Source organism: Indicator indicator, chromosome 19 (genome assembly GCF_027791375.1).
Source record: "Indicator indicator isolate 239-I01 chromosome 19, UM_Iind_1.1, whole genome shotgun sequence".
NCBI classification, from domain to species: Eukaryota; Metazoa; Chordata; class Aves; order Piciformes; family Indicatoridae; genus Indicator; species Indicator indicator.
Genome location: NC_072028.1, coordinates 7,044,512 through 7,059,742, shown reverse-complemented (window position 1 = coordinate 7,059,742; position 15,231 = coordinate 7,044,512).

Here is a 15,231-nt window from a genome sequence, read left to right as displayed (position 1 = left end):
GAGATGGACTGTTTATCAGGGTCTGTTGTGATAGGTCAAAGCATGATGATTTTAAACTAAAAGAGGGAGATTAGACTCGATAGAAAGAAATGTTTTACACTGAGGGTGGTGAGACCCTGGCCTGGTTGCCCAGAAAGGCGGTAGATGCTTCATCCCTGTAAGCATTCCAGGTCAGGCTGGGGCTCTGACCAACCTGATCTAGTTGAAGATGTTCCTGCTTGCTGCAGAGGGATTGGACTAGATGACCTTTAAAGGTCCTTTCCAAGCCAAATTATTCTATGATTCTGTAAGGGAGAGCAGACTAAGAGAGACTGGTACGGGATCAGTTGAGAAGGTTGCAAATATGCATATTATATTTTTTCTAGTAATTTTTGAAGTTAATAAAGGCCTTTTTTAATAAAGACGTAGGTGTGACCTGTAAACCAATAAATGAACTTTCTCAATAACTCATATCTTGTGTATTTCAGTATGTATCTTCCTTCACTTAACAGCGCTCCTTGATAACAGTGTCACCACAGCAGAAGAGCCATCTGAACAGAATTTCATACTGTTGTAATTTCTGATTTATTATGTGTCTGGTCAAATTTCTGTCCTGTTCTCAAGAAAAGAATTGTATAGAGGAATTGAAAGTGCTAGAGTTCCTGCTCGTGTATTGATTTTGTTTTCTACCATTGTTTATTTTCTCTGCTGCCTTACTCAGTGTAATGGGTAGCAAACAAAATACTCCTAAGTTACACTGCTCTTAGTTCCTTGGAGAAACACTGCAGCTCCTGATAGAAACCCCTCTACAATGCAGTGATTATGATTGCCTAGTTCAAAGCACAGATTTTGTCAGTACGCTTTGCCAACAACCCTGCCCCTTCAACCTCCATCCCTGACTTTGTCAGGATGCCTTCTGTTACCGTGTGTCTGGACAGAAAAAGCAGTGGCTGATTGCAGTGGCTGTCTTCCTCAGTAAGCACTGGTAGCTGCTGTGCTGTTAGGTGCTGCATGCAAAAGCATCACAGTTTCACAGCTGCATCCTGCTTTTGAAAGCAAATCGATAGAAATGATGTTACTTTGTCACTTCTGGTTGTTTTATGATCAATTTACACCATTTTTCTTGTCACAGGAGTAGGCCTTGCCTTTGTACAAGTTGTATGGAGTTGAGTAAGGCCTGTGTTGCAACTTGTGCCCTGGATGATTAATGAGAGGCCAAAGTGTTGATGAAGGGAGGATATTCAGTTTATTTGCAGATGTTGAGCCATCACAAAGCCCTGTTAAAAGAAAGGAGTAAGTGCTTCTTGAATCAGACAACCTTTCCACCTTATATATCACTGGAGTTTATTTTAGTTATTGGCTGTCATAACCTACAAAATATGCCTCCTGATTTATTAAACAGGGGAGAGTTAGATAATGGTAATCTGATTCTTCAGCCTCTTGATAAGGAAACTCCACTAGAAAGAGAGAGGTCAGGATTATGGTCAGCATGCCAGGAGCAGTTCACATTTTTTAGCATTGTTTTCTTCAGAAAATAAGGAATAAGCAATCACTTACTGTGTATTTGACTGCTTCCAAAAGCATTTGAATTTTCAGCAGATTTAGTAGAACAGCAGATATCTCAAAGATACTCATGACCAAGCACAGCAAAGATCAGGTGGAAAAAAAGGACTATGTTAGTATCACTCAGAGGTGAAAGCCACAAATGATTCTCAGACAAATGTGCTAACTGCTAGGATGCTGTATAGGTGTTTGTCACCATTTAATACGTGTCTTCAGTAGAGATCGAACTCATAGTGGACCTAAAGGGAAGTCCTGTGTCATAAGCCTGTTCAGATTTGTTCCTGTACTTACGCAGGTTACTGTCTGGTGGTTCATATTCTTGCACATGCAGCTGCCATAAGTCTTCCATCAAGGCATCAACTACATAGTGCACAGGATACTAAGACAAGCTGAATTGCCTGGATGTGTCACCTCCGAGCTAGATGCTTATAGTTTGGGAACTAAGTGCAGCATAAGTGGGTTGAATTCAAGGCATTTTGTAGTCAGGTAAGTTTTGTTTTTTATTGAGGGTACCTGAAACTCTACAGAAAAAGAGAACTTGTTGCTACATTATATTGCTACATTATATCCAATAAATGTACTCATTCTTCTTAATATGTAGCAGGACTGGTAAGTGCTTGGAGAATGTTGAGATACAGCACTATGTAATCTGACATGCTGGATGAGTTATTAAACCTTATACTCAGATTGTAGCTGAAAGCCTGAGGACAGCTTAATGTGTGTTATGTCTCCCAGCCACTGTTTTCAGCAGTGGTCTATTACGGCAATGTCTGGAAGCCATTACCCACCTGATAAACCTTGCAGCACATGTCAAACTCTGCTGAAGCTGTCACAGTTCATGGGCTTTGGATTCAGTATCTGCCTACTCATTAACTAATACTGGAAAGACTTTGGGCCAGTTCTTGCCAGTTTTGTGGCATTTTTGCCAGCTTCCCTCTTCTTACTAACAAGCATTGAAGTCTGGTATCAGCTCCAGATGTCTATGTGGACTGCTTGAGCTGAGGTTCAGAAGTTCCCTTTTAGTTTGGTTTGCTAAATGCAGGAATCTGCTGATCTTGCTGAAGTGCTACCATTGCTGAAGTCAGTGGGAGATCTGTTTTCTTAAAAAGCATGGGATTTGGGTTGTATTGATTGTTTTGTCACAGTGACAAGTGCAAACTCCAGACCTCTCTGCTGCCAAGTCTAGAGTGAACATGTGCAAATACAGATTTATATGTTTTTTAACAGAGTTGCATTCATTTTCCATGTGGCTGTTTCTGGAGATGCTGTAACTCCTTGCAGGGTGCATTAGCTCACTGCATTAGCTCACCTACTGAGAAACAGCAGAAGGCTGTATTGCAGTTTTGTATTCTATCTCGTATTTATCAATGCCTATCTTAATTGTTGGTAGAATTAACAAGTGTAATGTTTTACAGGCAGCACCTGCAACTAGGAGCTGGAAGAGATAACTTAGGTAGGTGTTGGGTTAGGATCCTGAGGAAATACAAGATATTCTTCTTCAATTTTTAAGAAATGGCACTAAAAACCCAATTTTTACTACAATTGTTTGAATTAACAGATCCTTTTTTTGGAAGAACAGGAAGCACAAAAGAATTACTGGGAATTAGGCTGGAATGATTTACTGAATCTTAACCAGAGCTAGGATTTGGGAGATTTGGGGGGGAGTGGTAGAGAAAGGGGAAGAATGAGAATTAAAATGACAAAAATGACCTAGGTTATTTCTGCTTAATTACAACCAAAAAAAAAAAAAAAGAAAATGATGCAAGAACTTCAAATAGTGAAGACATCATTAAGTTATTAAAGTCTGCCTAAATACATACTTAGAGGGGCTTTATGTTCCAGAACAGTATTTAGAGTGCAACTAAAATACTAAGGTATGTTTGCTTACATTTTTTAAATAAATGTTGTTATGTTTGTTTGTTTGGGTTTTTTTTCCAGATAATGTTCTTCTGCCAAGATGGCTTTTCAAGTTCACATACTGCAAGTAAAGCTCTCATAACAAGTTATCTTAAAGTCAAGAGGATGCCTTTAGGGAAAGGATAAAGTTTTAATTGGATTTTTTAATAATCATCTTCTGAGTTCTAACCAAACCTCAGATAGTTCTGTGTTTGAAATATATATTCCACCATAGACCTTTGATCTTGTACCCAGTCTCTGAAGCTCTATGCTTTATTTATGGCAGACTACTCAAGCCTTTCTTTCCCCTGACAGTTGCAGATTGTGCCATGAGATGTGTGTCACTGCGGTGCTTGACAGGGTTGTTAGCCCTGCTGCAGCAGCAGTGGGACAACTGCTACAGAGCCATGTCTGACAGAACTGTCCCACTAATTCTGAGAGCCCAAGGTGAGATGGCTGCCACTGATGTAACTGGTACTTTTGTAGCACATTATCAGTACAAAGTGGAGGGGTTTTTTTGTTGACTGTAGTCTGCTCTGTTTGGCAACTTTACAAATTAGGACTCAGCTTGACACTCAAAAACAATGGAATACCCCTGTGCCTGCAAAAGCTGGGTTTAGTGCTAGTTCTTCAGAATTTTAGAGAAGATACAGGAAGATGCTCCAGTAAAATTCAGCTGTGTGGGTGGAAATCAGATCTCTGCTTCTCAGCTGCCCATTGACCCCCTTAACAGCACCATTTTACTTCCTGCTTTGATTTCATTAGGCTCCTACTCCCACCTTTTTTGATTTTGGTGACCAGCAGCAGAACTGATATTGCAGGGGAGAATTTGCTTTCATCCAGTTGAAGTGCCCAGTGCTGCACCCTGATCTGGATGCCAGGTACACAGCTGTAGGGGGAATTCCTGCTCAGACCCTAGAGTCCCAAGTAATGGACCATGCTGAGAACAGCTAAATGCTTCAGACAGTTTAGCTGGTCTGATTATTTTTGCCCTGAGTCCACACAAGCAAAGACTTTGAGAGGCTTAAAATCAGGACACATTTCTCCATCTTCCTTAAACAAGGTGATCTCCCCATTTCATCAGCAGAGTGCTGTGATGGGAAGGTGTTAAACCATCTCTGTGAAGTAGTGGTAATAGACATAAGCAAAAATGCACCTGGTGTTTGTACCTTTGTTCTGAAAGAAATATCTAAGGCTTCTATTGAAAACTTTTAGTAGCAGTGATAATAGTGGAGCTGCACAGAGACTTGGCTTGGACTCAGGCAAATAAATGTACAGTATTTTAAAAATAATCCTGGACTAGCCTAATTAAGGACATAGAATCATAGAATCAGAATTGTTAGGGTTGGAAGGGACCTCAAGGATCATCTAGTTCCAACCCCCCTGCCATGGGCAGGGACACCTCACACTAGATCAGGTTGCTCAGAGCCACATCCAGCCTGACCTTAAAAACCTCCAGGGATGGGGCTTCTATCACCTCCCTGGGCAACCTGTTCCAGTGTCTCACCACCCTCATAGTGAAGAATTTCTTCCTAACATCCAATCTGAATCTACCCATTTCTATTTTTGTTCCATTCCTCCTAGTCCTATCATTACCTGATATCCTAAAAAGTCCCCCCCCCCAGCTTTCTTGTAGCCCCCTTAAGATACAGAAAGCCACAATAAGGTCTTCTCAGAGCCTGCTCTTCTCCAAACTGAATAGCCCCAACTCTCTCAGTCTGTCCTCACAGGAGAGGAGCTCCAGCCCTCTGATCATCCTCATGGCCCTTCTCTGGACATGTTCCAGAACATCCAGATCCTTCTTGTACTAGGAGCTCCAGAACTGGACACAGTACTCCAGGTGGGGTCTCACCAGAGTAGAGTAGAGGGGGAGAACCACCTGGCCTGCTGGCTTTGCTTCTCTTGATGCAGCCCAGGATGTGATTGGCTTTCTGGGCTACAAGTGCACACTGGTGGCTCATGTTGAGCTTCTCAGCCACCCCCAAGACATCAGTCTGTTGCTTACATCCTGCCTTTTTCCAGCCAGCCTGTGGTCAGGGATGCTTGACAGATCCATTGTGGAAAAACACAGGTTATATATGATGATAAGAAATTATTCTGAGTTGGAGCCACATAGGTGCATTTCTCTGTTTTTCATCATGCATCAGATTAAGGTAAGATCAGTCACAAAAGTCATAAAACCAAGAAAGGCTATTGTTGTAAACTCCAGTTGCACAGTGTGATCAGGAACCTGTGAAATGCTAGTTGAGAAAGAGCATTAACAGTGTGAATGATGTGGGAGTGAATGCTTTTAAATGCTGTTCTCACTTCTTCATAGACTGACCATTTCTTTTCCAGAAGGAAATGATTCTGAGGAGTTCAATATATTCAGGCTGAAACAAGTGGCTGAGAAAGAGAGTATTTAAAGAGCAGGGGTTTGATATAAAATATATTGAATTAAGATATCATGTGAGCACTTTGCACTTCTCCGAAGTGCACACTTCAGTGCTTAGGCTGTTACTGATGTAATGGGATTTATTAAGAGAATTAATTTAATATGTTGACACTTCTCTAGGTGTTTCTTCTCCCTTCCTAACAGAGTGTATATACTACCAGTATGTATTTGATAGGCTTTGAGGCATACATAACAGAAATGTAGGAGGAAAGAAAACACTTTGTTTGTAGAAAAGTTGTTTATGAGAATATTTCAGTGTTTAAGCCAAACACATGTTTGGGTCTGTCCCTTGAAGTAATCTCACCATTGTCTTTCTTTAGCCCCTGCTCAACTCTAGTTTGGTTATAGGTTTATATGAGAAAATAAATATTAGGAAAGAGAGTGAACAAAGTCTTCCCTACTAGCATGTTTCACTTTGTTTGTTGTTTGTTTTTTTTTTCCTGAGTGATCTTATTTATTGGCATTTCAGTGGGTATCATTTCCCATAACCAAGCTTATAAAAGTGAGTGAGAAAAGACCAATAATTAGATAATCTCTCTGACTTTTATAGGATTAAAACTTCCTGCTCACAGATAGACAGCTGATATAGTGTGTATTGAAATCAACATTAAAACTCCTAATGAGCCAATAGTGATTTGTCTGTCTGCTTGCTCATTTGGTCTATCTTGATTTATCTCAGGTTTGCTCTTCCTTTGTGTGCTTCTTGTTCTTGATGCAGCCCATCAAGCCATGCAACCCTCTATGATAGCTCTGTGGAGATATATTTAATTTGATTTGCTGCTGTCCCCAGGAGTTTATTCTCTGTCACACAGCTGCCTGTTGAAGTGAAACCTCAATATAGAAGAGCATAATGGTTTATGGATGGAGCATTTAACAACCACCACTGAATGGCATATGTCTGAAAAATATGTTCAAAACATAGTTGTGGCATATGTAAAGGCCATTGTTCTGAAACAGTTATGAGGATCCATCTACAAATGCAGCACAGTAGAGAATTACCTGACAAATGTATTCAGGAGTTTACAAACAGCTCTATTTGAATGCTTCTGTACTGTACATCTTAGTCCATTGCTTCTGACCAGGTTTACAATATAAGAATGAGGTAGCTTCAGTATTCATTCCTGTGCTTTATTCTGCCATTCTTGATCTCTCTCCATCACTGTGTGATGCTCTCTCTTCCTTCTACCTCAAAAGATAAAAGAAAGACTAAATAAGTGTCTGCTGAAGATGACTGAAAAATTCTGTTAGCAGGGAGTTAACTGCGGTTTCTAAAGCAAAAAAGAGCCAGAAACGCACATCATTTGCATGTATTAAAAGAAATAAGGAAACTAAAAACTAGAAAGTGCCTGTGCTCCATCACTGCCAGAGCAGTCATTTGTAGCTACTCTGGCACTGATTACTACCACTGGCTTTATGCCAGAGTACATCCAGTAAGTGAAGTCCTGCCCTTTTGTCAAAGTGCTTTGATATTAATTTCAATAGGGCCTGGGTATTGTGCATTTATTTTAACAGTGATTAATTCCTATTCCTATTCCTATTCATATGTTGCTTCTCACACTCACAGGATCATACAGACGAGCAGTAAAACTGAAAAGGGAAATGCTAGAATGTTGTGTTCGAATGACATTTACAGCTGGACCTAAAATTGTTGCCTTAAACCTTAATGGAATGTGACATTCCCCAACAACTTGCATGCCAACTCTCTTCCCTTGAGGTGCTACCCACCCACATACTCATCACTTCATGCAGGTACTTCCTCCTAAGACCTTCCAGTTCAAGGGCTGACAGGAATATTCACAAACATATTTCAGGGCTCTGAAGACCTCGCTGGCACTTAAACTATTCAACCCAATGTTCAGTGTGAGAAAAGCATCTCAGATGTCATGTGAGAAAGAGTCCCAACCTCCAGCAAGAGGATGCCTCATGCAGTGGAGGGCTTCAAGATAACCTCTTTAGCCGGAAGAGCTGGAGCAATAAAAGTCTTATTATTGTCTTCAGATGAACCTGTACCTGTGGATCAAATCCTAACTTCACACAGAGCAGAAGACATGGTCTGTGTCCACTAGGGCTTTTCTGAAGTCAAGCTGAGCATCATGTATGCAGAATCAAATTCAGGTTTGCCTTGCCTGATTGATTCCTTCTGGTGCTGCTGTTACTGATTGTCCCAAAGTGTTTGCTACTCCTCTCCAGTCAATTATCACCTGGATTTCTGAAGTCTGTGTGCATCCAGGTCCTCACACACTGAGGAATTACCAGTACTTTGCTTAGGTACCCACCCATCTACAGGTCAGTCCTTTAGGAGTATCTGAACAAATGCAAAGAAAGTCAGGCTTCATGTCTAGAACCCAGTGTCATCTCGCAGACTGGGTAGCTGTTACATTAAGAATGATCCAAAAGTCCTCAGGAGCCATTACCAAAGGGACATTTCTCACAGTGCTGTGCCACACAAAAAAGGCCTGTGAAGTTCTGGGTGTTCACAGGAAGGTATCTCCAGATTAGATTCTGTTAGTTTTTCTTGTGGGGGGAGTCAATGTGTGTCTTCAAAATGTTTGATTTTGAGGACTAACTACCGGTGTCTGGCTTCATAAGCACAAATTTGTCATCAAAATTTCTTTGGGGTGAGGGAGAAAAAAAAATCACCTTTCCTCATATGCTGCCAGTCAAGTGACTGACACTTGCACTACAGTCTCAGGTGAGGTCTTCATGCAGAACTATGGCACACTACTGCAAATGTCCAGGGAGCTGCCCTTTTAAAGGAGAAACAAGAAAAGAAAAATCATATTTACCTTCCCTCTCTCTAGGGCATGTCTGTACACAGCAAGCAAATTTCTTAAGCTTGTTTGGTGAGTAACAGACTCTCCTAAAGTGGTCATACAGGTACTGTTAATAAAAGGTATCAAGGCATCTTGAGGGGAAAATCTGCAGAATAACTAGTCCAGGTAAATCAGAAAAATAGTCATAATCACTAATAAGGCTAAAGTCCAAATCCAGGTCTTCTTTCATGAATTCTGTAGGAAATACTCTTGCAACATTTTATCAGGAGTGCAGCAAATACCTGTGCCAGAATACAGGAGGAGAGGAGTAATTAAACATACAACAACAACATTTAATGTATTTATTTTTAAATTAAAAAAAATATTTTAAATGTATGTGGAGGCACCAGCTGTCAAGTCCACTTTGTGTCTCCTGAGAGCCTCTTAGACTGGTCATCACATGCAGGTTTTGAATATACCTTCTTTCAAGTCTTTTGGAGCCCTGACGAGCTGCTTATCTGCGTGCCGTGAACACAGGCTGAGACCTGGTGTGTGCTCTCTGTGGTGCCTCCACATTCAGATATTCCCATCTGCCCTCCATTCACACCAATATTCATTTTTCCATTGCAGTTCTCTGTGGTTCTACCCCAAAGCTCACAGAGGCTGTCTTAACTGAAGCCCTCAAAAGATGTCTATAGCCTGTTTTAGTTTGCAGTCCTTGTGGTCACCTTTGCAGTTCTCTCATACATGCAGTTTTTGCTGTGCACTGTGACATGCTGTACTGCTATTACTCTTACACCTAGATTAGGTAATTCTCCTTTACAATACTCAGACATTAAATCTTTTCTGTGTAATAGTGCTGGAGTGTCATCTTCTGGGAAATTCTTTGCTGTATTTAATCAGGATGTATTTACCTCCCTGAATAATGAGACTGGCTTGTGTATTTTCAGTTTTCTTTGGTGCCTTAGGCTTCAGGTGTTTTTTTTTGCTTCTTGGAGAGTAGAGAAGCCTCAGGATGCAGCAAATTTCAAAATAAGAACAAAGTTATTGATGGAGCAGAGTAAGAGCAGAGCAGGAGAAAAGTTGATTAAAGTGAAACTTAGCAGAGGTCTCACTTCTGCTGGGTCAGTATCAGTCAGCCCTGGATCTGCTGATGTCCTTGAAGTTTTTCTTGAGGAATTTTAAATACTGTTTTTGTCTGTGCTCAGACAAGAACTCTACTTATGTATTTTTAAACAAGGTGTTGTTTTGCCTGGATGTATTGTTCTCCTGGTAGAATGCTGCTGTGTATTTTGAATGGGCAAACAATCCAATTAAAGAAGCATGAGAAGGTCTGATAAATATTGCTTGAAAATGAAAAATGTCTGGATGCACCACCAAAATATATCTTTCGAATGCTAACATTTAATGCTTTGTGGTAAACCCATCCACATCTCCAAGATTCTGGAGAGGGCACGAGTACATGTTCAGGTCTTATATGTTTATTACAGATTATTATTGGAGTGATCTGAGTTATATTTTGAAGACTTTCTTACGAATGGAGAAGTGTGGAAAGATGTAATATGTTTAGTTTGTAAAAATCCCAGCTATACAGTGAAAATTAGAGGAACCTTTAGAGAAATTAGTGCTGTTTTTTGATTCAGGAGGACTTTTGCAGCTTATCCTCAACACAATATAACTCAATAAGTGTAAAAAACACATTATGACACATGAAGATATGACACATGAAGATATGAAATAGAGCAGCATGAAGATTGTTTTTGCAATCCTTCTTTAAGTGGCTTGGGGTTACTGTTTTATAAGAGAAGACATTTATCTTGAAATTTGTCCAAAGGGATGGGGAGCAGCTGAGCATGGAAACCATCAGGAGGGAACATGTAAAGCTTGAAATTCCAAAGCTTCATTTTTATTCCTAATTTCCCCCTCATGAATCCAACTCAGTCTTTATCTCCTCTTAGTTCTGTACCATGACAGTACTTTTCTGTAAGCTCTATGTGCTAAAATATGCACACTACCTGCTTGTAGGTTTTTCATCCAGTAGGATCTGTAATTCTTTTTAATCTATTTAAGGGATTTAACCAAAATATTACCCAGGAGCCAGAAGGCATAATGTTGTTATTCTGTCACAGAACAACATGAATATCCTTTAATATGGCTAATGCCTATGCCTCACACCTCAGCTTTTCCTATACCATTTCCTTCTTTTTCATTTTATTTTCACTTTGAAGTATGCCAGTTCTCTCCATCTCTGTTTATTTATATGGTCAATAATTCAACAGAAGGTATTTCCCAAACAAACCTCTCAAAGAGGTCTAGGTGAGACTAAACACACTGTCACAGAGTCTTTCAGAGTCTGTTTTGTCAGTTTCTGTGCAAGAAGCTCTGTAAGTGTATGATGATGCTTAAGCCTGTGAGTGGTTCTATTTTTGACTCAATTACTGATGTACCCTGATGAATTAGGACTACAGGTCGTATCAGCATTCTGTCTCATATCAGACAAACCCAGCCTCTATTGTCTGTGCCCCAAGCTGGGCAGATGTTAGCTAGCTCCACTTTGGAAACCATACAGGCATATTAAATGAAATGATTGGTTGAGGCTCAAAAGCTTTGGTGATGAGCTAACCTGGGTACAAGCTTGGACCTTTGTGTGCGAACAGTTTCAGATCAGAGCGAGCTCAAGCCCACCATTCCACCATTATAACACAGGCAATGCATATCTGCTCCTCTTGTCTCTGCAAAGGGAAGATGATCAGATGAGACAAGCTACCAAGCCAGAGTCAAAGTGTACTCAAGCAAGAGCTCAGGTTTGTGTGTCACATCATTTGCATAACCTGGACATATGCTGACACTGGTCACCCAAGTATAAGATTAGGCTGCTGGCAAACTGAGAGGATTCTACACTGGTAGGTGCCAAGGCCTCTCATCCACACCTTTTAAAAACACCTTCAGAAGCAGAAAACAGAATTTTGCTCATTTTCAGTACCTCTGCAAAAGATCTACTACAGTCCTTGTTTGCTGTGGACAAACATACCCGAAGAGTCTAAGGTTTGGTTTGCCAATTGAGCTTACAAAATAACAAATATAATCCCTCCATCCTCCACTGAACAGCTGGTGCAAACTTATTAAATGGCAACCTTATTTTGCACTGGCTTCTGTTGGGGTTTTAGTTCTTCTGCTCTCTGCGTAGTGTCCTCACTCCACATATTCTTTCTTTTCTGTATTTCCCCTGGCCTTGTCTTTATTTACTTATTATGTGCATTTCAGTACCTACTTTTGTGTATGATGCTTTACTTCATGTAATATTACCTTTGATCTAACATCTATCACCCCAAAGGCTGTCATCATTCTTGACTTCCCACTCTATAATACTGCTGAACTAATTTAAAAATCAAGACTTTGTAATCTTTTCTAATTGCACTCCCTCCCCTGCCACTCTGTGTTTGAAAACTTCTCTTATTCTAATTATGGCACACCTCTTCACTACTGTCTGTCTTCCCATCTGCTTGCTTTTCTTGGAGACCTCAGCCTGTTCCATACACATATTACAGAAATAATAGGAGTTAGTGTTACAGGTCCTCTGTGAACCAGCATATGTTTAGAAAGCCTTGGTGTTCAGCTTCCCCCAGATAAGATACAAGCAACAGAGAATCTGGTTACCTGGATATTTGCCTTAAACTGTGCGTGGGAAAAATAAACTCCTGGGAAGAGAAAGTCATACACAGAGCAGGCACAGTCACTCCAGGAATTAACCCAGATATGAACACCTGGCTTGCAGATGGCAGAAGCTCAGACTCTGGAAAGAATTACCTCACACTGGATACTCTTGTTGCTTGCTGCACTTTTAGCCATAACACTTAGGTTAACTTGCTACTTCTTGACTAAAGAGTTCATTCATGTATTAGGACAAAATTTTGGACCACAAACAAATGCTGTTTAATTGTTTTTCTACATCTGCACGAGAGTGTCTCAGTAAATATATAAACACAGATAATCCCTGCTTTCTCTCTTCTTCTAGACTTTCCCCCCCCCCTTTATAACTCATCCTTGGAGACTGGTTCATGAGTGAAAAATCATTGCTAACTTCATTTTTTCCCTTGGCTATGAATTTCTTTCCTGGAAGAATAATAAGAAATAACGGGTATAATGCTTTCCTCCACAATCCAGAGCATGTAACAAGTTGTCTGCTCTTTTATTTATTGTTGCCATATTTAATTCAAGTGTATTAATTTTTCTCCTTGGCTTATTTATTTTAAGTTCAGAGGGCCTCCCGGACCTTTTTGTGATATTATTGTAGGAGCCAAATCAGATTCAAGTCTGAAGTCTCCCACTTCCTCAATTAACTTCAGTCACCAGTAACCAGTTGTAGATGTCCAGTTTAACAAACAGATTGTAAAGCAAAAGCACTGAGAGACTATAACTCAAACTGGTGTAAGAAGAGAGGTGTTTTTTTGGTGTCCCCAAAAAGCAGACCATCTGAGCCATAGAAATCAGCATTTTGTTAGTCTTAATCCCTGCATGTCTCAATGTACCTTTTTGTAAGATGGCTGTAATATTTAACTCCCAAAGAAGGAATGTTCAGTCTATTGAAAGCTTGTGAAACATTGCACAGCTTTAAGTGGATTGCATTTGATGGGCTCTAAGTTAAATGATGATATTATTTTCTGTCTTTCTGAGATGGTTCTACTTAAAACAGATTTGGAAAAAATGGCTGGATGGGCAGATTCTTTTGTCATATCTGAGCAAATTTAGCAAATCCAAGGACAAAAGAAAAGTCCTCAGCTATATCTTTGTGACCCTCTTCATTAGTTCATTAGCTGGAAGGAAAGACTTCTGTAAGTGTAGATGATATGAAAATACAGTGTTGGTTTTTTGGTCTGTAGGTCCAACTCTTTTATTTGTTGTTAGTTGGGGAGTCTCATTAATTAAGGGCAGGTAAATGGAGATCAGAGAATCTTGATCTGCACTGTCAAGATCCTAATTGCTGGAACCTTGTCTGTGCAGATAGTCTGTGTCCAACTGAACAGAAGGTTGGAGGGACAGAGTGATAATGCAGGCTACCCCATCCTTCTTAGCCCTCAGGGAGCTCCTCCAGGTGAGTAATGAAGTCACAGAACATGATTCATCCTCATTCAAGGCTAAAGTGACACTCCTGTGCAAGACTGATCTTTTGTGCTGTGTGTCAGTGGCACAGTGAGGTAACACCTCACTGAACTTTACCTGCTTCTAGGCACCCAAGCCATTCCACCCTGCTGCTGAGATCTAGGCTTACTCATTGCCCGATCTGGTAAACATCAAAACACAGTGGCCAATTTTTGTGTATGTTAAAGAAAACAGGGTTTCAAGTAATACAAATTATACTTTGAGAGCTCTCTCGGGGGTCTTAAAAAGAGGAAAAAAACCCAAAACAACACAAAATAACACATCAAAATGTTAGCTTAAGAAGTCTTTTCAGTGTCTCTTCAGATCTGAAGAGATTAAATCTGTTGTCATTTTCTATTCCTTTGGGTCTTTGAAAACTTACAGCTGCTTGCTCTACAGTGGTACTGGATTTGAGGACAGGCACTCCTGATTATGCTGCAAATAACTGAAGACCTTTCTTCCCATGGTATTCTTAAAGGCTCAGTTCTACAGAATCACTATGAACACCAAATTGCTGCTTGGGCATTTCATCCAGCAAACAGAAGCTCCCATTTCATGGACATATTAAACAGTGAAATGCAGTTTTAGGAACATAAGCATGGAAATGATGACTGCTGAGTTCTTTGGCTTACAGGCACAGGTTGGTGTGGGGGTGTTTATTTCCTCAATTCTTTCTGGCTAATATATGCTGAGTGATTTTTCAGAAATAAGTTAATCTGTTTTGGCTCCTGTGCAAAATGGGCAGCATTCTGTTCTCACTCACATAAATGCTGTTTGATGGTACACTGCGATCCTGGGATGAAAGCTGCTACATAACTTCAAAACATTGTCGTTAAGCTAAAAGTGAAGCAGCATCATGAAGTGTGGATTAATCTACTAAAGCTGGAGACTGACAGAAGACAGAAGAGTTTTACTCAGGCATTCTAGGTCGAGGTGGTGTATTAAAGCCTTAGCAGATTGCTCCAAGCCTGATGATATTCCAGTGCCTCATCCAAGCAGAGTAACAGTTTAAGCATGAGAATTTGAGGTCTTCATCTGCAGTATAGTGTTTAGTACAGATAGTTATGTATTTATTTTCTTTTGGCTTCCATTCCAGATGGGGAAGTTTTGCCTAGCCAGCTCAGTTTGGCTTTCCAGGTAGTTCTCACATTACATTCTGCTGATGGTGGTGCAATTGTAGTTTACACTATATGAGATTACTGTTACATTTGCAGTCTTGTGAATTTCTTCTCATAGCTGCAAACAAACAAACAAACAGTCTTGCTTTTCTTTTGGAACATTAAGCATGCATTTTACTGTGTTGCTATTAAATGCCACTTATGTTATCCTACTTGTTCTAAGCAAAGCATAGACCCTTCTAAAAATAATCATAATAAAATCTTATTTACCCTTGCATCTGACCTGTGCGTAATCTACCCTTTAAATTACAAAAAAATACTTGTAATCATCTTTAAAAAAAATTACACA